Raw genomic sequence first — 24,613 nt, 5'->3', positions numbered from 1 at the left:
AAAAAAAAAAAAAAAAAAAAAAAAAAAAAAAAAAAAAAAACACGAATGACTAGTAGACCGATAATTTCATGTGCTAAATAGGATTTAACTTTCGATTTACGCTCTCTGCTTGGTCACGGCCGATACTTGACTTTTTTTTTATTATTTATTTATGTATTCATTTATTTATTAAGTAATTTATTTATTTTCTTAAATTTACATACCAGAAAATCAGATAAGTTATCAATTTCTCTCTTTCTGTTCACAATTAAATGAATCGTAAATAAAATAACAAAACGAAAAATGAACTCGGGATATCTCGGGTGTTTCTTCTCAAGGTAAAGATAAAAAGCGAGGGTTTCCGAATGCACACGATAAACGCGAAACACGATACACGATAGAAGCTGATAAACGATCTTCACGATAAACGCAAAACCTGATAAACGGAAAACACGATAGAAAACGCAAAACCTGATAAACGGAAAACACGATACGATAGGATACGATAGGATACACGTACGATACGACAGGATACACGCACGATACGTTAGGATAAACGCACGATAGGACACGATAGAATTGTAAAGAATAACGATGAGGTTACTGTATTTTGCAGAAATACTACTAATAAGGACTATTATGAGTGCATGATATGGAAAGAGAAAGTGGTTGAGATTGTATACTTATAAGTACATGTATTTATCAGTTATTTTTCATCACTTGTATTAGATCTAGTCTTTTATGAATGCATTTTTATATCTGATAAGAATTGAATACATCTTATTGACAAAAAAGTCGAAAGGATTAGAAGCAACTTAGAATATCTTCTGTTAATGCAACATTTTGTAAAATTATCATAATATAATTTGATATATATTCTCTACCGGGAAAATGTAAGTAGTTACAGAAGCTTAAATTTTTGATATACAAAATATATTTTTTCTTAAAAACTAGGACTATTAGAAAGATGTACATATATATTTAGAAAAGCTTGTCAATAATCTTTTTTTTTAAAAAAATCAGCATACGCATCAGAAGAGGAATTATTTCCATTGCATCAGATGCACATGTATAATGAACAAATTTGTAAATGATAAAACATTCTCCGTCAGAGAATGTAATGCTACTGCAAATTTTCAAAAGAAAAATGTGATATAAAAATAATGTATTGAGTATATTTATTTGAAAATGAATACTTTGTATACATATTATTGTTATCAGTCATCCTATTCCATTCTCTTTACGATATCTTTTTTTCATCACGGAACAGAGATTAAAGATTTCAAAAGCATTAGTATTAGTACCTTACTTTTACTTCGCATATATTTTTGAATTCATACACGCCTACATGTAAATTGTGCAAACCTGAGGTTTCAATCGTCTCTGGGCATGATTAACAGAAAGACTATGCATGTTATTTGCGTATCAGTGTTACATATCGCTGATCAACAGTGACACTAATTTCGATCTTCGTACTGCAAATATTCTTGTTTCAATAAATTCGGTTATGAATTTTATTTCTGGATTTATCTATATAATTTGGAATATAATCTGCGGTATTCGCTTGCGTTAATTTGCACGTGCATGTTTATAGAATAAAACACTTAAAACTAATATTAGGGAATAATACGATAATTAAATCGGCATGTTGGTGAAAATGATCATGACCAAGCTCCAACGCCAACACGAATTGCATGCAGAGTAATAAGGGGCTTGGCCTTGCTCCATAATCGAAAGATCTATTTTTAGCTAATTCTGGCAGAAAAATAAGCCATTCAATTTATACGGAAACAAAAATCAATCGAAGAAAATAAACAAGTCGATTTAATTTGGTTTTAAAATTATTATTCTACATGATTTTTTTCTGTATGAAAAAGGGCTAATTGTTAAAAATCAGAGAAATGTAATATTTTATATTTCAAAATTTTACATCTTTTCTCTCCTCATTTACTAAAATCAATCTGGTTGCTAGACAAGGGATGGAATATTAAAAAAAAAAACCCTTCAGAATTGAGATCCCGAAAGAAAAATTCCTTTTCTTTCATGTTAAATACAAATAATATCTGTATTGGGTCAGCATCTAAATGAAAAAACTTTGAATTGTTCCAAAATCAAGAAAAATACTGGGTCAGCAATTTACGAAAAATATGTACATGTATTTATATGTATATCATAGACATATATTCAAAAATAAGGTTCAATGTCTTGCATTTGGAAACCTCTGAAGATGCTTATCTGAAGAATAGCAACAAATAAAATATGTTCTTTTACCGTTAACATGTAAATCAAGGACTGAAAGATAAGCGTTTTTTATCCACCCAATTAAAATATTTCCTGGTTCTTAGGGAAATTCTGTACCAGTGTTGCCATGGTTTCGATGAACCAAAGCATTTTTTTTTTATTTTGCATACATGATTCATGTGCTAGAGAAAACTATATGTGGAAAATCATCAATTTCTGAGAACTTTCATTTATCAACTTTTTCATGATTTATAAAAAAACATGTACTAGAGTTATTAAATACAGATTTTCCAGTGATTCTTAGATACACTGCAGCCTTTTCACTTCAGACATTGAATTTATATATGTCTTTTATAACAACTAGTCCTTCGGTGAAAATACCCAATTATTGTCTATTAGGTATTGATTGTTTAAAAGAAAAATTAATTTACAAAGGTGCATTAATTTAAAATACCGGGTTCCTAGTCAACTAAGTTTGTCTACAATTCTTTGGACAACCCACGGAATAAAATCTCCTTAATTTAATGCATTATTCATTGCACCACAAAAACATAATTTGTAACCACAAGAATGATGCGCTCCCTTTTTCATCCCTATATATAAGAATCTGGCAGTATAGTTTAAATACAAATCAAAATTTGCAGAACTTGTTAAATTATGGGAATTGCACACTAACGAGGTATAGTTGTTTAATAACATTATCATATTACCCTTGACAGTAAGCATATTTTTGTATCCATTTCCTTTTTTTTATTTTAAGATTATCACAGTTATATTATATCATTCATCTGAGTTTTTTCATGAACAATGATGTCATTATCTGCATTTGAACTGATTATTTATAATGTAAATTTCAGTCGTTTTTTCCTCTTTATAAGCATTTTATAGGGCAACACAAAAATATGAGGTTTAAAGTCGATGATATTTTTACATTGTTTGATTATTAATATGACAAGATTGTTACACACATCATGTTTTATGGAACAATACTTGTGTGGTGATATATGTCTCTCTTAAATAGATATAAATCCTGGTTACACAACTCAGGTTTTATGATTTGAAACTATACCTTATCAGTGAGATACGAAAGAACAAAAATATTAAAATCTATAAACATATACGGATGCTTTACCTGCCTGGAAGAATAGTAGATATTTTAGTTGTTGGAAAATCTTTTTTTACAAATAGTAGTACGGACTCCTTTATATCTCCAAAAGTTTCATATGCTGTGCTATTTAAGGCTTCAATTCTTAATTACGGACAGAACGAGAGACAAACACAGGGCATCAAAATTTCATAAACACACTACAGAGAGCAAAATTTCTAGGTCGAGCTCTTTTGAAAAATCCCTAATTTCTAATTAAAAACTTGCTGCACAATATGAAGACACTATATAGTTACTAGTATAAAGGAATATATGAAATAAAAAGACTTTTAAATGACTATTTTCTCAGCTCAAAATCTTTCGTTTACTTACAAGTATTTAACAAGAATAGGTTTTTGTATTGTCCTTAGCAAAAAAATATTTAACAAATACAAAAATAGTTCCTACACGGAATATAAAATAGTGCTAGTGACTCTTTGTTAATTTCTATTACTTTGTTCCATAATTTACGTACTTACCCTGTGGATTGCTTTTTTTTCAACGAAAGAGACTTCGTGTTACATTTTCACCAACATCACCTTGCACAAAATAAGAAGCCGTTTTTATTAAGAATATAATATTAACCTTTGATTTGAAAGAGAAACTTTGATTTGAAAAGAGGGTGTAATTTTTTAACATTTTTATATTATTATTGCAGGAAGACAAAATGAGTTTTAGTCAAATCACAGATGCTGATAGCAACGTTCAAGAAATGGTTTTGGGCTTATACAGGCAGGGAAAGTTCCAGTCAAACTTGCCCACTCCATTTGCACTTTCCTTCAAGAAGAGAGATATTCCAACAGAAGGAAAGACGGAATATAGAATAAAGGTCCTTGTTTCTCAGAATGGAAAGGCCAACTGCACACATCTTGTCGTGGATAAATACGATACATATAGTACCCTTATGCGAGAGGAAATTAAAAGCAACAAGAAAGTTGGCGATGTCATCAATTAAAATCGGGCTAAAGGCTAGACTTATTCCAGTTTGATCAAAGAATTCATTTTCTATATTCGGGAAAAATATATTCTATCTTTTTTCTTGAAATAAAAAATTCTGTCCATTTTTTCTTTTTCTTTTTTTTTAAATCTTTTTTTTTATGAAATTGAGTAACACTGTAACAGTAGTCATTTTCCCTCGCTAGACATATTTAATCCAATTCTGGGGTCACAAAAAACCGCATAGTTACGAGTAGACATAATCAAAAGTCAATAATTTTAGAAAGTAGTACAATACAAATTGTAGAATAATGTAATTATTTTACAATATGTAGCAGTTATGTTGTATAGTATATAAATATTTGAAAATAAACCTTGTACATATTGACATTAGATTAACATTACAGATCAGCATTGTGTAATATAAGAACATAATGGATAAAACATACAATGTTTTCTAAAAAGTAAATCAGTAGGCGCAGAGAACAGGTGAAGGTAATGAGTACTATATAGAAACTCATTGAGGGCGGCTGAGAGAGGGCGATCCCCATTCTTAGGTGTATCGATCTTAAATTTCATACTTCATAATGTTTACTAATAATTAATTAGAAACGCAAAAATAGTCATTTTTACACACTGAATTGTCGACGGATTTTCCGTTATTTGCCGATGATGACAAGGAGCACAGTACGGATGTGACCGGTCAGCATGAAACGCTCACTCCTCCATGGTACCTGCTCCCATCTCTGATTTCTTAGAGGACCGTGTTTGCTCTGCTCTGTTTTGTAATGTTTAATGGACTTTTGAGCTCGAATACTGTTTGTTATCTCCATATTTCAAGCAACAAATAAACTTCCCACCCTTCCCACCCTTTTAGCGTTCTCTTTCGTCTTAATAGGTGTAATAATAACGCAGCCTTGCAAGATGTACAGATCAGGAAAGAACAATTTACATTTCACAAGTTGACAAATTACAAGTCTAAAATTACAAGCGAACATGTGTATTAACTTGCATTAAATTTTTACACTTGTCAGAATATATTGGATAGTTTTAATTAACATACTGTGATAGAACAGTTGACAAATTGTGATTTACACTTTACAAATTAAGGTTAACATGTGTACAATTTTAGAATTACAGAGTTGGAACTTTGAACCTTTTGGATTTCCATATCATTGTAGCTTTTGTTTCTGTAAACTGCACGGAATTTATTTTTCATTCTACCAAAAAAAAAAAAATATATGAATAAAAATAAAAAAAAAAAAAATAAATGAATAAATCTGGGTATTTCTCTGCCTTAAAAGTCAAACTTACTCCCACAAAACGCAATGAAGAAAGTCTTTATGTCCACAGTTTCTAAAATGTGTTACATAAATCAGATGAAGTTTAATTAAACAAATTTCAAAGTTCATAAATTGTGTTCAATTCACTAAATTAAATTCATCATAACTAATTATGACGAAGAAAATAAAAACAGTTTTCAGTTCCTTATCAACCCGATTATGATAAAAGAAGTACAAGATAGGATAGAAAATTATTTGAAAAGGAATTAAGTGGTACAGCAGCCTCAAAATTTTGTACCGGTAAGAAGTGTCTGTTTTAATTATTTTTAAAGATCGACACACATATGCACTATGCTGATATTTGCTCATCCAACGATTGGGAAACAAAATTAAAGGCATACTTTAATAATACTTGGATTTTCACTTGTTATAAATTAAGGAAAACCTTTAAGTGACCTCTAAAGTTTAGGTTCAAGCGCTGGCTCTTAATGCAAATATATATATATATATATATATATATATATATATATATATATATATATATATATATATATATATATATATATATATATATATATATATATATATATATATATATATATTAGGGATGTCAAATCGGTCAATTTTTGATAATCGGTTACTTGGACGTTTTTCCGATCGAATACCCGGGTACTCGGTAAAAATGTAAATACAAGTGTATTAATTTTCTTGAGCTCCGTTAAACCCCAAAGCTGTTTTATCACGTTTATTAATGTATATAAACACTGATTCCAACGTGAATGATTTTTGGTACTAAATTTATTTACCAAATAAACACAAAAGACATAGTTATTACATCAAAAATTACAAATGGTTAACAGTTCTTTTTAGAATCTATTTCATCAAAAGGAGGACAATTTGTTACGCAGGTTTGTGATGATTAGACTAGCGAAAGAGAAGGAACGAACGTTATTGGGATCGCTAGTCTAATAGTAACTAGTATTATAGTAAGTTTAGTCTAATATTATACACATGTAGTAAGTTGAGTGTTTACGGGGAAACAATTTCATATATTGTTTCCCCCGTATACACTAAACTTACTACGCAAACTGACTTTCAACATTTTTTTTTAGATATTTAGTTATTTCTAAATATTTCTTCACTTTTGAAGTGGGTAGCGGCATTTCTATGCATGTCCAATTTCGCTGCCGTATATTAACTAATTTCAAAATGATTTGAAGATAATAGAACATTGATATTCACTGAAAACAATCATTGAAGCCATCCAAAACTCAAGGACTACAATAGGTGAGAACGGCTGGGTGATTGGTCATTAATTACTGTATATACACAGCCAAAGGCGATAATGGATGTTTTACAGGAGTAGAAGACAACACGCTTTAATTACCGAATACATATTTAATCTAGTTTTTGATAAAAATAAGTACTTTGAATTAAGAAAAAAAATACACATCCGAGTAACCGACTACCATTTTTAGTATTCGATACTCGGACGTTCGATCGAGTACCCGGTTAACAGGGTACTCGTTGACATCCCTAATATATATATATATATATATATATATATATATATATATATATATATATATATATATATATATATATATATATATATATATATATATATATATATATATATATATATATATATATATATATATATATATATATATATATTATTTATTTATTTATTTATTTATATCGCCTATGCAAATTTATAGTCGCCAGGAAAACTTTTCTTATGCTCCAAATTTAAAAACTGATGTGAGTCAATATAGGGACCGATGGGGGTAGACATGGTAGGAGTTGCTTATAGTGAGAATCTCCCCAGTCTTTTCACTGTCCACATGAAATCAGTGCATTCCACAAAAAAATAAATATTTTACCTAAATCTGAAAAAAAAATAGGCCTAATATAAAATAAAAGCCAGTTAAATGCCAAAATGTTTTAATTTAAGGATGCTTGTAAGCTCTAATATTAACAAAAAAATCGATCGTTTCTTTTTCAGAAATTTCAATCTAATGAAACATTATTTATATCAATAATAATATCGAGGATTGTTTGCACGATTAACATTTTCTGTTTAAAGCAAAACTGTAAAAGGACCGTTTTTGCTTTGCAAATATTTTATACTTTACTGACACCCCCCCCCCCCCCACACACACACACACACACACACAAATCTTTTCACTGTCCACATACATTCAATGTATTTGCCAAAAAATAAATAATTTTTTTTTAAGCTAAAAAAAAAATTAGCCTTAACATGAAATGTAAGCCGCTTGAATGCTTACAGATCTGAAGTTAAGCATGATTGTAAACTCTAATATTCTTAAAAAAAAAAAAATAAAAAATAAAAAAAATAAAAAATTGCTTTTTTTAAAAGAAATGTTGATTTAATGAAATATTCTTTATAACTATAATAATATCGAGGAATGTTTACATTATGAAAATTTTCTGCTCGTCCGTACAATTACGACCTAAAATGTGTAGACGATATTTCTAATGAAAAAGAATTTAATTGCCAATGAATTGACTGTATCACTCGTCCAATGTATTGCATTTCACACTTGTCCATTATCTGAAATCAGTAATTGCCAGAGGCAGCTTTGTTATCGGCCGCCAGGAGACGGACGATTATATGTTATTCTTTTCGAAAAGTGACATGATTTACTGTTAATATGAAATAACTTTATTTTCCATTTTATCAAAATATACTAGAAACATGCATTTAATCATGAGTTTGATAAATACAATTTATTTAAATGTATTCTGTATTATCTAAAATTCGTGATCGCGGCATCTATCTCAAATACGTTAATACGCATTTTCATTAAAACGATCAAATAATATCTTTTCTATCATTCGCATCTTCTCGAGAATTTCTGACAAGCTTGGACAAACATCTCGAATTTATTTACTTTACCGTATGGTATATTTTAGATTTATTTATATCTTATATTATATGAATTTAAACTCTAAACTCTATAGATAAGAGAGTTCTCTACATTCAAATCAATTTTCATGAAAAAGGAATTTGTTATTGACGCCTACGTACATGTATTACCTCCGTCTATCGAAAAGGACTGAGAAGTGGCGATTGCTTATTTTTAGATGAGTAAACCTATTGTGTAATGGTTTATTCCAATCTAGCCAAAATTTTTAATTCCTTTTTCCCATCTTGCCGGGATTGGAATTTTCAAAACCTGGATTTCACCTGTGTATAATCTGTTTAGGGTTATTACCTTAATTCTCACCTGTGTTGTATAAGTTCATTCTCAAGATATTAATATTCCTTTTATTAATATTAATAAATCAAGTTCTACATATTAATTCTTTTAAAATACATACATATATGTATGTATTAATACAATTTTTAAAAAGAAATGGAATAATTTTAATTAATTTCATTTATGAATGGAAAATCGAAAGTGAATAGAAAATGGTAAAAATTATTTCGGTAAATGCATAACTAAATTAAAGAAAAATTAATTGAATTAATTCATCAACATACAGATAAATCCTTTTTTTACGATGAACAACTGAATGTGTTTTAGTATCTCTTAACTTATACAATTAAGAGATTAAAAAAAACTACAAAAAAAAGAATTTAATTTATTTTGCGGATATACTACCAATAAGGACTATTATGAGTGCATGATATGAAAAGAGAAAGTGGTTGAGATTGTATACTTATAAGTAAACATAATTTGATATATATTCTCTACCGGGAAAACATTAGTAGTTACAGAAGCTTAAATTTTTAATATACAAAATATAATTCTTCTTAAAAACTAGGTTTATTAGAAAGATGTCCATATATATTTAGAATAGCTTGTCAATAATCTTAAAAAAAATCAGCATACGCATCAGAAGAGGAATTATTTCCATTGCATCAGATGCACATGCATAATGAACAAATTTGTAAATGATAATACATTCTTCGTTAGAGAATGTAATGCTGTTGCATATTTTCCACACAAAAAAAAATTATGTGATATAAAAATAATATATTGAGTATATTTATTTGAAAATGAATACTTTGTATACATATCATTGTTATCAGTCATCTTATTCCATTCTCTTTACGATATTTTTTTTATCACGGAACAGAGATTAAAGGTTTCAAAAGCATTAGAATCAGTACCTTACTTTTACTTCACATATATTTTAGAATCCATACACGCGTACATGTACGTTGTACAAACCTGAGGTTTCAATCGCATCTGGGCATGATTAACAGAAAGATTATGCATGTTATTTGCGTATCAGTGTTACATATCGCTGATCAACAGTGACACTAATTTCATCTTCGTACTGCAAATATTCTTGTTTCAATAAATTCGGTTACATGTGTATGAATTTTATTTCTGGATTTATCTATATAATTTGGAATATAATCTGCGGTATTCGCTCGCGTTAATTTGCAGGTGCATGTTTATGAAATAAAACACTTAAAAGTAATGTTAGGGAATAATACGATAATTAAATCGGCATGTTGGTGAAAATAATCATGACCAAGCTCCAACGCCAACACGAATTGCATGCAGAGTAATAAGGGGCTTGGCCTTGCTCTATAATCGAAAGATCTATTTTTAGCTAATTCTGGCAGAAAAATAAGCCATTCAATTTATACGGAAACAAAAATCAATCGCAGGAAATAAACAAGTCGATTTAATTTGGTTTTAAAATTATCATTCCACATGATTTTGTTTTCTGTTTGAAAAAGACTAATTGCTAAAAATCAGAGACATATAATATTTTATATTTCAAAATTGTACATCTTTTCTCTTCTCATTGATCAAAATCAATCTGGTTGCTAGACTAGGGATGGAATATTTAAGAAAAAAACCTTCGGATTTGAGGAGCAAAATTCCTTTCCTTTCATGTTAAATACAAATGATATCTGTATTGGGTCAGCATTTGAATAAAAAGACTTTGAATTGTTCCAAAATCAAGGAAAATACTGAGTCAGCAATAAACGGAAAATATGCACATATATTTTCATGTATATCATAAACATATATTCAAATATAAGTTCAATGTCTTGCATTTGGAAACCTCTGAAGATGCTTATATGAAGAGTAACAGGTAATAATTTAATTTTAGTTGTAACAAGTCATTTGGTTGGATAAAAGATTTTGTTTATATCGTATAAAATACGTTGCATACGTTACATTGAGGTACGTCAAAAAAGTATTACTCCGCTTTACGTTACTTTTAAAATATGCTCAATTTGAAGCCATCCTTGGAGGAAAAATTGTCTTATTGTTTACACTGAAATTAAATTATGATGAATGAAGCTTATTTTAACCTATTTTATACGATATAACATAACATGGGACACTTTACGCATTTTTTTCGCGGTTTATAAAGTATAAAATAAGCTCCATTCCTTAAATGAAATTTTCTTTTCCCGTTAACATGTAATTCAAGGCCTGAAAGATAAGAGTTTTTTATCCACCCAAGTTAAAAATTGTGTGGTTGCCAGGGAAATGTCTGTACCAGTGTTTCCATGATTTCGATGAAACAAAGCATTTTTTTTTATTTTGCATAGATGGTTCATGTGCAAGAGAAAACTATGTGTGGAACTTTCATTTATCACCTTTTCCATGTTTTATACACAAACCTGTACTAAAATTATTAAATACCGATTTTTCAGTGATTCTAAGATACAGTGCAGCGTTTTAGCCTCAGGTATTCAATTCAAATATGTCTTTTATAACAAATAGTTCTTCGTTTAAAATACCCAATAATTGAATGCTTAAAAGAAAAATTAATTTACAAAGGCGCATTAATTTACAACACCGAGTTCCTAGAAAACTAAGTTTGTCTACAATTCTTTGGAAAACCCACGGAATAAAATCTCCTTAATTTAATGCATTATTCATTGCACAGCAAAAACATAATTTGTAACCACAAGAATGAAGCGCTCCCTTTTTCGTCCCTATATATAAGAATCTGACAGTACAGTTTAAATACAAATCAAAATTTGCAGAACTTGTTAAATTGTGGGAATTGCACACTGACAAGATATGGTTGTTTTCATCATTAATAACACTATCATTATGATATTATTCTTGATATTAAGCATATTTTTGTTTATTATTTGCTTTTGTTTTTATATTAAGATTATCACAGTTATATCATATCATTCACTTGAGTTTTGTTCATAAATATTGACGTCATTATCTGCATTTGGACTGATTATAAATAATGTAACTTTTGATCGTTTTTTCCTCTTTATAAGCATTTAATGGGCAAAAAAAAAAGAGGTTTAAAGTCGATGATATTTTTACATTGTTTTTTTATTAGTATGACATGATTGTTACACACATCATGTTTTTATTTAGCAATTCTTGTGTGGTGATACATGTCTGTCTTAAATAGATATAAAACATGATTAGACAACTCAAGTTTAATAATTTGAAACCATACATTATCAGTGAAACACGAAATGCCAAAAAATATTAAAATTTATCAACGTGTACGGATGCTTTACCTTCCTAGAAGAATAGTAGATATTTTAGTTGATGGAAAATCTCTTTTTACAGATGGTAGTACAGACTCCTTTATATCTCCAAAGCTTTCATATGGCGTGCTATTTAAGGATTCAATTCTTAATTACGGACAGAACGAAAGACAAACACAGGGCATCAAAATTTCATAAACACACTACAAAGAGCAAAATTTTGCGAAATCTTTTGAAAAATCCATAATTTCTAATTAAAAAAATTGCTGCACAATATGAGGACACTATATAATTACTAGTATAAAGGAATATATAAAATAAAAAGACTTTTAAATGACTATTTTTCTCAGCTCAAAATCTTTCGTTTACTTACATGCATTTAATAAGAATAGGTTTTGTATTGTCCGTAACAAAAAGAAAAAAGAAAAAAAATGTTTAACAAACACAAAAATAGTCTTCCACGGAATATAAAATAGTGTTAGTGACTCTGTTCATTTTTATTTCTCTGTTCTATTATTTACGTACTTACCCTATGGATTGCTTTTTTTTTAACGAAAGAGACTTCTTGTTACATTTTCACCAGTATCACCTTGCACAAAATATGAAACCGTTTTTATTAAGAATATTATATTAACCTCTGATTTGAAAGAGAACCTTTGATTTGAAAATAGGATGTAATTTTTTAACATTTTCATATTATTATTGCAGGAAGACATAATGAGTTTTAGTCAAATCACAGATGCCGATAGTGACGTTCAAGAAATGGTTTTGGGCTTATATAAGCAGGAAAATTTCCCGTCAAACTTGTCCACTCCATTTGCACTTTCCTTCATGAAAAGAGATATTCCAACAGAAGGAAAGACGGAATATAGAATAAAGGTCCTTGTTTCTCAGAATGGAAAGGCCAAGTGCACACATCTTGACGTTGATAAATACGATACATATAGTGCCCTTGTGCGAGAAGAAAGCAACAAGAAAGTTGGCGATGTCATCAATTAAAATCGGGCTAAAGGTTAAGCTTATTCCAGTTTGATCAAAGAACCTTTTTTATATTCGGAAAAATATATATATTTTGTCTTTTTCCTTGCAATAAAAAAATTCTGCTTATTTCCTTTTTTTTTCCTTTTTTTCAATCTTTTTTTTATGAAAATGAGTTACAGTAGTCATTTTCCCACGCTGGACATATTTAATCCAACTCTGCGGTCACAAAAAACCGCATAGTTAAGGGTAGACGTCATCAAAAGTCAATAATTTTAGAAAGTAGTACAATACAAATTGTAGAATAATATAGTTATTTTACAATATGCAACAGTTATAATTTATAGTATGTAAACATTTGAAAATAAACCTTGTACATATCGACATTAGATTAGCTTCACAGATCAGCATTATGTAATATAAGAACATAATGGATAATAATATACTATGTTTTCTAAAAGGTAAATCAGTAGGCGCAATAGAACAGATGAAGGTAATGAGTATTATATAAAAACTCATTGAGGGTGGCTGAAAGAGAGCGACCCCCCTTCTTAGGTGTGTCGATCTTAAATCTCATACTTCATAACGTTTACTAATTATTAATTAGGAACGCAAAAGTATGCATATGTTTAGAAGAATGAATATTGTTTCTAGATAAGCTGTTTTCTTTCAAATATTTATGACAGTTCTTACTTAATTCCCGAAAGAGTTGGGGGATTTAAATTTTTTCTTCATATCCGGTAGTCCCAGAGGGTCCAGACCACACAACCCCCTTTCGGCTTATTCTGCCATTAACACTGTAGAAAAGGGTATTGATAAGTATCCTAAATTGAAAATATGACAAGATTGTTGGGACTTTCTTTTTTATTCCATTATATCCCATCCATGCAATGACTATGCATTAACATAAAGTTCTATTATTTACAAACAGTCTAAAGGACAAATATGAAAATTTATAAACTTTTGTTATCCTTTCTTAGTGTATATATATATATATATATATATATATATATATATATATATATATATATATATATATATATATATATATATATATATATATATATATATATATATATATAATCAATATTGGCGGAAGGACGAATTGGGGAGGTTTATTGTTAATTGTTAATTGTTTTTGGAAACTAGGTCTTCCAACAATCTATTGAAATACCCATGGATACCAATTGCTCCCTGTTATTAGCAGACCTATTTTTGTATTCATAAGGAACAGAATTTCTTCAATATCGTTTACGTAAAAAGAAGAAAACACTTGCTGTGGCCTTCAACTCGACATTTTGATATATCGACGGTGTATTGTAAATAAACACTGGTTATTTCCATTCTTATGTCGACACGATATATCCCGGTGAGCTTGAGATAAAGGATGCCACAGAGTCTGACACATCTCTTTCATATTTGGATATTTTATTAGAAAAAGACGTTAATGGTAATCTAACAATAAAGCGTTATGATAAACGTGATGACGTTAACTTTTCAATCGTCAACTTCCCTTACATATGCAGCAATATACCCTTATCACCTACATACGGGGTTTATATCTCTCAGTTGATTCGATACATCTGAGCATGTTCCACGTATGAACAATTTCTAAAACGATTTAAGTTATTGACAAACAAGTTGATGAAGCAAGAATATCAGCAGTCTCGTTTGAAGTCATCATTTCGTAAGTTTTATGGTCGATACAATGACCTTATCAGCAAATACAATCTTTCATTAAGTCAAATGCTGACTGACTTTTTTCAAACTAATTGTTAGTTCATTTTTTACACATTGAATTTGCGACGGATTTTTCCATTATTTCCCAATCATGACTAATAGCACAGTACGGGTGTGACTGGTCAGCATGAGATGCTCACTCCTTCATGGCACCTGATCCCACCTCTGATTTCTTAGAGGTCCGTTTTAGCTCTGCTCCTGTTTTGTAATATTTAATGGACTTTTGAGCTCGAATACTGTTTGTTTTCTCCACATATTTCAGGCAACAAATAAACTTCCCATCCTTCCCACCTTTTTAGCGAACCTTATGGAAAGGTTTTAGTTTCAGTATGCTTGTAAGCTCAAATATTAAAAAAAATCGATTGTTTCTTTCTCAGAAATTTTAATCCAATGAAACATTTTTATAACTATAATAATATCGAGGATTGTTTGCATGATTAACATTTTCTGCTTGTCCGTACAATTACGACCTTTAAATAATGTGTAGACGATATTTCTAATGAATGAGAATTTAACTGCGAAACAACTGACTACATCACCCGTCCAATGAACTGCATTTCACACTTGTCCATTATAAGGAATCAATAAATGCCCAGGCAGTTTTGTTTTGTTATAGGCCGCCAGGAAGCGGGCGATTATATGTTATGCTTTTCGAAAAGTGACATGATTTACTGCGAGGGGATATTTAAAGCAATATGAGCTGCAACATTGATATCGGGATTTTTGCAGTAATATTGTAATTTACTATTTCAATGACAGAAACAAAATAGCTTTATAAGCTTTGTTTTTTTTATATTTGCGATGGAAGAACTAATTTTAAGCTTTGGTTGACGCAAAATAATATTTTTGTCATCCTGTGCAATATTGATTTCTTATATACTGCTCTACATTCCATTGTACAGAAATCTTTCTTCTGAAACAATTTAATACTTTTTTTAGTCTAATTGATCAAGAAGATTTAAGTTACATATAAATTTCTCATAAAATGACATTTTTACAGCAAAACAACATTCTAAAAAATGCATCTCATATTGCTTTAATATAAAATTGTTTCATACAAAGATTCCTTTAATTTCTATTTTATCAAAATAACAGTAGAAAGATACATTTTATCACGATTTTGATAAATGCAATTTATTTAACTGTATTCTGTATTACACGTATAAAGAAGTCGCGATCGCGGCATCTATATGGAATTCGTTAATTCGGGCTTTCATTAAAGATCCAAAATAATATATTTTCTTTCATTCGAATCTTCTCGAGCCTTTTTGACAAGTTTGCAAAACAATCTCAAATGTATTTACTTCACTGTATGTTAAAATCTTATGCAAAAATTGAATCGCCTCTTATTTATTAAAAAAAAATGATAGGCAGAGCTGATTTCCCTTTTTGGTATATTTTACATTTTTTTTCATTATATGAAGTTAAACTCCAAACTCTACAGATAAAAGGTCTCGACACAAAAGGTCTCGACACATATTATATCAATTTTAATGAAAAGCGGGGTTTTCATGAACGCCTAAGTAATACTTCCTCTTGTCGGAAAGAACCGAGAAGTTGCGATCCCTTTTTTTAGATGAGCAAGTACATGTTAACCTATTGTGTAATGAAATATTCCCACGTAGCCAAAATTTTGAATTTTTTTATTCCCATCTAGCCAAAATTGGGATTCTCAAACCTGGGTGTCGCCTGTGTACAGTCTGTTTTAGGCATATTACCTGTAATTTTTATCTGTGTTGTATAAGTTCATTATCAAAATACCTATCATTACTATTTCTTTTGTTAAATATTTATTAATCAGGTTCTACATATTATTTTAAAATACATATATATCAATACCATTTTTAAAAAAGAAATGAAATAATTTTAATTAATTAACATTTTCGGATCACAAGTTTGATGAAAATAGAATAGACATTGTTAAAAATGATTTTTGCAAATGATTAATAAATTAATGAATAAATAATTAGATTAATTCATCAACATAGAGATAAATAATTTTTTGACAATCAACTATTGAGTATGTTAAGATTATTATTTTTCTGATACAATCAAGAGATGGAAACAATAAAAAAGAATTTAATCTATTTTGCAGAGAACTACCAATAAAAAGTAACGAAAGTGCATGATATAAAAATAGAATGTGGTTGTGATTGTATATTTACATGTACATACATTTATAAGTAATTTCTCCACACATGTATTAGATCTTGTTCTTTTACAATGCATTTTTATGTCTGATAAGAATTGGACTTTTTTTTAACCAAAAAAGTCAAAACGATTAGAAACAACTTAGAAAATTTTCTGTTGATACAACATTTTGTCAAATTCTTATAATATAATTTGATTTACATAGTCTATTGGGAAAACATTAGTAGTGTCAAAAACTTAAATTCTTAATATACACCTTCAATATAATTACGCAAAAACGTTTAGATACCGAACGGAACCATGGAAGTGAACTCATGGTATTGAACATAAGTCTACCATAGGAATACAGAAAAGAAAGAAAGAACACAGAAAAGGCATCAATACAGTAAATCAGATGATGATTATTAACAGTAAAAAAGTTCCACGGGAAAACACGTTGACTACCGTGATGTTTAGGAGATATTGCAAAACGCAGGGATGTTTTAATTATTTAAGAGCCTTGAAATATAGTATTCACTGTTTGCTAGACACACACTTCTCCTGTGATATCGAAAATGAAGTTAGAAATTTGTGGGGATACCAGTGCTTTTTTAGCTCATATACTACAAACTCCATGGGAGTTGCAGTTCTGATAATTGATAACTTTGATTTAAAACCCCTTGCAGAAAAGGATGATGTTGATGGAAACCATATTTTACTTAAAGCATGCATGTAGGGACATGAAGTATTGATATGCACGATTTATGGTCCTAATAATGACATACCACTCTTCTATGAAAACATACAAACTCAGCTTGAGGATAATTATGCACTGTAGTAATGTTATCTGGTGTGGTGATTTTAATTTAGTTTTAAACACAGAATTAGATTAAATTATAATTATTAATCTGTTTTAATAATCCAAAGGCAAGAGACAAGGTGTTGGAAATAATAGTAAATAATTGTTATATAGACTCTTTTCGACAATTACATGAAACTGTTCATAGATACTCTTGGAGAAGAAAAACTCCTTTGAAACAAAGTCGTTCAGATATTTTTTTTTTTAATATCATAGTCCCTTTTGTCAGCTTTAGAATAAATGCACTATAGAATCTACATGTAGCTATAGATCAGACCACTCCATAATATCATTGTCTATAGCTTTTAACGACTCTGAAATCAGGAGTTTATTGAAGTTTAAAAACTCTTTACTTCATGATGAGTCAAAATACCAAGACTGGAGGATAATAATGGAAAATGACGAATCAGAAATTCTGAGGGAAGCCAAATCATTTTATGAACAGTTATATACAAAAAGTACAGTAAATACAAATATTGATTTATTCAGTGAGTTAAGCAATAAAGAAATATCAAAGCTTTCATGCAAAGAATCAGAATCTATAGAAGTCGAAATTACTATAGAAGATGCCTCTTCTACACTTCACACACAAAATGAAATCAAATAAATCCCTCAATGGGATGGGTTTTCTCCTGAATTCTTCAAGATGTTTTGGAAATATATTGGCTTTTTTGTAGTTAGATCTGTTAATTAGGATATAAGAACAACAGTTTGTCTATTACACAGACATGGAATCATTATAACGAAAAGGTGACAAGCCAAGACAATACTTAAAGAATTGGCGACCTATTACTTTGTTAAATACTTTCTATAAAATTGCATCTGGATCTATTACATTGTACTAACAGAGTAAAATGTTATTTAAATAAAATAATTAACCAAGAGCAAACAGGCTTAATTTCCAACTGTTATATAGGAGAAAACACAAAGCTGATTCATGACATAATGCATTATACTGAGGAAGAAAATATACCTGGACTATTACAACCTATTGATTTGAAAAAGCCTTTGATACTCTGTCATGGAGCTTTATACAAGGCGCACTTAATTTATTGTAACTTTGATCCCTCAATTAAGAAGTGGGTATCTCTTTTTAATACAGACATTACATCTGCAATAAACCAAGGTGATAATATCTCTGATAGCATTCAGAGGGGTTGCAGACAGGGAGATCCTTTGTCGCCATATATATTTATTATATGTGCTGAAATTTTAGCAATCCAAATTAGATTAAAGAAAAACATTAAATGTTTTTCTGTTAACAATACTGAAAAAAAGATTCCCAGTTAGCTGATGATGCATCAAATATTCTTGATGGTAGTAAAGAGTCCCTAACAGAAACATTGCAAACACTAAAGAAATTTTCAGAAATGTCTGGATTACATATTAATTATGCCAAAACTCATAAAGTATTGATAGGTTTAAAAAAAAGTTTAGTAATGAAATGATACTGCCAAATTACAAATTTAACTGGGGAACTACCAGATTTACTCTTATAGGAATACGTTTTGATGTAGAATTGGGTAAGGTGCTATACTTACATTATGAACCAAAATTAGTACATATTAAGTCCATTCAATATTTAAACAATGGGAAAAAAGGTATTTAACTCAAATAGGGAAAATTACAGTCATTAAAACACTAGTTTTACCTTTATTATATCACATTCTAATGTCAATCCCCAATCCTTCTGAACTGTATTGTAAGGAACTGGAAAAAACCTTCTCGTTTATAGGGAATAATTCAACTCATAGAGTAAAACAAGAAGTAATTGTAAAAAAAAAATATGAAGATGGGGATTTGAAAATGTTACATCTGATGTCTTTTATATCTCCCTTGAAATTATTCTGGATAAAGCGTCTCATTTTTACAAATAGGGGAGGGGGGGGGGGGGGAACACCCCATTCAAAAATTCAATGCTATCATGAAATCCTTAATCAAAATTTTTCACTTGCAGTAGGTAAAGCACATTGGACTGAGCTTCAAGAAGTTGGAGTTTAGGAATGGAAAAGAAATCACATAATATTCTTCAGAGTAAAAAAGACTGTAAACTCTAATGGATTCAGTATGGGTTTTAAACCAAAATCTCAGCCACGAATTCATTCTTATTCAAAATTAAGAAAAACAGTTTTTGCCACACCGAGGAGGAAACAATAGAACATCTTTTATGGTAAAGCAATAATACACAAATTTTTCTAGAAGAATTTGTTTTTTGCTTGAAGATAAGACTAGTCTAAAGATTAGAGTTACTAGGAAATCTTTTATTTTAGGGATTATTAATGAAACACTGATATTCAAAATGCTATTCTTCTTTAGCTTAAATATTATATTTATACTGCAAGATGCACCCAGAAACCAGTTAATGTACACATTGCAATATCACAAATGAAATCTCAATATAAAAAACAGAAATTTATTTTTATCAAAATGGTGGAAAGGAAACGTTCGATACCCAGTGGAACAGGTGGAACCTACTATTTTCTTAAATCTCTCTCTCTCTCTCTCTCTCTCTCTCTCTCTCTCTCATAAAATAAAAATACGCTTCTGTTTCTGAAACTTGATACATGTATATAATGTCACATATGCTGTGTGAATAAAAAAAACCAACAAATTTGTAAATTTGTAAATGATAAAAGACTCTTCATTAGACTTTGTTTTGTTTGTATTTTGTTTAACGTCCCTCTCGAGAATTTTTCACTCATATGGAGACGCTCTTCATTAGAGAATGTAATGTTGTTGCATATTTTTTTAAACAAAATAATGTGATATAAGAATAATTTATTGAGTATATATATATATATATATATATATATATATATATATATATATATATATATATATATATATATATATATATATATATATATATATATATATATATATATATATATATATATATATATATATATATATATATATATATATATATATATATATTGAAAATGAATACTTTTGCATACATATTGTTAACGGTCATCATATTTCATTCTTTTTGCATTTTTTTTTTTCCATTACGGAACAGAGATTAAAGATTTCAAAAGCATTATTATCTCATCAATACCTTACATTTACTCTACACATATTTCCAATTCCATGCACGTTGTACAAACCCGAGGTTTCAATCTCCTCTGGGCATGATTATGCATGTTATTTGCGTATCAGTGTTACACATCACTGACCATGCTAGTCAACAATGACACTAATTTTGATCTTCGTACTTCAAATATTCTTGTTTCAATAAATACGGTTATAAATTTTATTTCTAGAATAAAACACTTAAAACAATAGCTAGTGAAATTTTCTTTTACATATTAAAGAATCCTTTGATAATCAAATCGGCAAGTCGGTGAAAATAATCATGACTTTGCTCCAACGCCAAATAAGATTACATTCAGAGAAGTAAAGGATCGGCCTTGCTCTGTAATCGAAAAATCTATATTAAGCTAATTCTGACAGAAAAATAAGCCATTCAACTAAAAATTTTTATTTAAAAAATACACGTAAACCAAAATCAATCACAGGAGACGCAGCTAGGTTAAGGACTCCCATGGATATCGAAGTCAGCCTATGCAGAGGTTCGGGAAAGCTATTATGACGTCAAAATTCAAATGAATCACGATGAATAAATACTATATTTTCTTTTTTAAACACACCAAAAACTTTTGTTTCTCATAAATATTATAAAGATATATATAAAGATAAATGAATGTGCAACTTATCTTGCCAAAATAGCACTTTGAGTATGTTGAATGAAAGCCAGCTTGATCTCGCTGTACTTACTGAGATGACGTCATTTCTTAGTTTGACACGCAGTTTCTCTGTATTTGAGGCGTGGATCAAGCTATTATTGTAGCTTGTAAAAATAAAAATAAATACGAAACAAGCTTAATTGGACCAAAATAAATACATATTCTAAAATATATTAATCCAAATTTGATTGTCAAACTAAATTGATAATGTGTAGACCTTATATATAGTCGTAGGGAGCATATTTGTACAGTAATGTTCTAGAATGAGGGGTCCAGCACCTAGAAAATATCAAAAGTTCAACTATATCCGCTTCACTATAAATTCTGATTTTTTAAACACGTGTACATGTAGCTATTATTCCTACTATTCTGAAAAGTGCTGGGTGCTGGATGTGCATTGTTTATTTATTCCGTAAGATAACATTATTCCAGTTCGTATTACATCTATGTCTGGAGTTTATTGAAAGACGGCTAAATTTTACACAATTCCCGAGCATAAGGAAGTTGCTCCCAGCACTTTTCATGTTAAGAAATTTGTCTTAAACAAAACAGAATAAATTTTATAGCAGAGAAATATCCGTATATCGTTGAACTTTTACGATCTTTGTAGTAGTACATATGTGTTCTAATTTTAAACCTGTCACGTGACAAACAGCTGATATAAGCGATATTACTTTGGCCGAACTCAGCAGAGACCCGATATATACAAGTGCAAACACCACAATTCACATTCATCAAAACTAATGCTGTTAAAAAATACATTAAAATTGTATTAATTTTCTCTGAATTTATAAGGCGTATATTTCATGGGCGTCCTTAACCGAGCTGCGAATAAACAAATCGATTTAATTTGGTGTTAAATTATTTTACCACATGATTTTTTTTCTGCATGAAAAAGGGCTAATTGCTGAAATCTGAAACATATATCTTACATTTCAAAATTTTACATCTTTCTCTTATTTACCAAAATCCACCATGTTGCTAGACAAGGAATGGAATATTAAAAATAATTACGCTTCTTAATTGAAATGAAAAATCCGAAAGTGAAATTTCTCTTCTTTTATTTAAAATACAAATGATGTCTGTATAGGGTCATCATTTGAATACAGAGACTATGAATTTTCCATAATCAAGGGAAATACAGTATCAGCGATCAATGAAAAATATGTACATATATTCTCATGTATTTCGTACACATATGTTCAAATAATTGTAAGTTCTATGTTTTGCATTGGCGAAACTTTGAAGATGCTTATCTTAACATCACTTCTCTTTAAGGACCAAAATATTACAGTGCTGCTATCCCATAAGTTGACATGGGATGGGTTTGGATAGGATTCAGGATTGAGGATTCACGATAGAAACATATAGTAGTTAATCCAATCCTATCCTATCCTATCCTATCCTGTATCCTACAGCCATTCAGATTCGAGTAAAGGTTGATTCATATTTAAGATCTAGAATTAATTACAAAAACGGAATATGTTTTAAAACGTTTACAAAAGAAATATTTATAAAATTACAATAGAAAATAAACATGTTTTGTTTATTTTAACACAAATTAATAATTAACTTTGAGTGATATTGCGTACGATTTAACCGTGAACGATCACCGGAAGAATGTTCGCATGTAAACAACGAAGAGTTCGGACATCAAGAGATCTTATTTTCTTCAGCATGTTTGGATGATTAAGGATGTACAACACATCTACCCCAAAAGTTTCCTGTCGTTTAATTTTCGCTATTTTTGTATATCTTATACATGACCATATCTACTATGTGTATGTACATTTTGGGCAAAATCGTTCGAGCCGAATTTGGACAGGAAGTTCCTAAAGTTACCCCCCTTTGGTTGATCACGAGTACAAAAAAAAAAATCAACAAACTAACTATAAAATCCCTTATTTTAAAATATTTAAGGTTAGCCTAGCTGTCAAAATTTGCTGAATCGTTCGTTTAACTATTAAACACACAAACAAAGTGAATTTGTAGAGGTACACTTCGAGAAAAACGATTTTGAAGAATTTAAACTGAAAAACTATGGTTCATTTTTGCATTGAAAAATGCGTGATTTTCAAATGAAATATTTTTTTATGAAAAAATCTGTCGTTTAATTTTGAAAAAAATTATTACTTCTTGTAACTGATGATCAAAATGTTCTTGATAATTTTTTGAAATTTTTTTAAACGACGCGTTTTGAATTTATAGAGGAAAATCTACCCTCCCCCTCTCTCCGTAAGTTACATTTCTCACAGCGTCTTTCAGACTTGGGACGAAAACAATGCTATGATTCTACAAATACAAATAAAAATTCCTAGCTGGAAAGTATATTTTACTTAAAAAATGTAATGTACATTATATTTATCACAAATATAAAACTTTACATCTGCATTTAAATGAAGATGAATAAGCAATTTCTGCAAATTTAAGACCCCCCCCCCCTCCATTCTTCTCTGCAATGCAGTACATTCGATCTTGAAAAAAAAACATCGGTTACGTCTGCATGATAAATCAGTATAATTGGCATATTGAACTCCTAAAGTAATGTCCTTCATTCGTGTATACAGATTAGATATTGACTACTAATATTTTTTTGGTATTCTAAATACTGTTTTTTTTTTTTGTTTTTTTGTTTTTTTTTTTTTGTATTTATATTTAGTAAAACCATTTTTCTAAGGATTTTATGACCACGTGTCCGGTTTGGAGTTCATGCACACAGGTGCAGTTTCAAACCTTTATATGACCTACTTGCATTGAATATTATTTTTTACGTGAACCAACAGTGGTGTATGTACAACTCTCTTGTGATGAAAATGGAATATATGTACATTTAGGTTTTAAATTATTCCTGTTTTCAAACGAGAGGGGTGCCCCCCCCCCCCCCTCAGCCGGATATTGTATCCTTCTGTTGTTTCAATGAATGGAAATGATGTATTCGTCCATGTTAACTTCAATCATACCAAATTGTAAATTATTTATCAGTATCAAAATTATTCATGTTTATCATCTACAATGGTATCATCTACATTGGTATCAATCGTTTTGTTTTTATTCGAGGAAATGCGAACTGATACTGTTTACAGTAAAAGATTTTCTCAGTGG

General features: G+C 29.6%; 1 pseudogene; it reads left to right on the top strand.

The window, feature by feature from the left end:
- Nucleotides 1-24,613, top strand: part of LOC133204313 (uncharacterized) — an 85,077-nt pseudogene that overhangs the window by 8,582 nt on the left and 51,882 nt on the right.

Source organism: Saccostrea echinata, unplaced genomic scaffold (genome assembly GCF_033153115.1).
Source record: "Saccostrea echinata isolate AGI-Se365-2 ecotype Australia unplaced genomic scaffold, CSIRO_AGI_Sech_v1 ptg000052l, whole genome shotgun sequence".
NCBI classification, from domain to species: Eukaryota; Metazoa; Mollusca; class Bivalvia; order Ostreida; family Ostreidae; genus Saccostrea; species Saccostrea echinata.
Note: the sequence above shows the minus strand (reverse complement) of the source record. Positions and strands in the feature narration are given on the sequence as shown.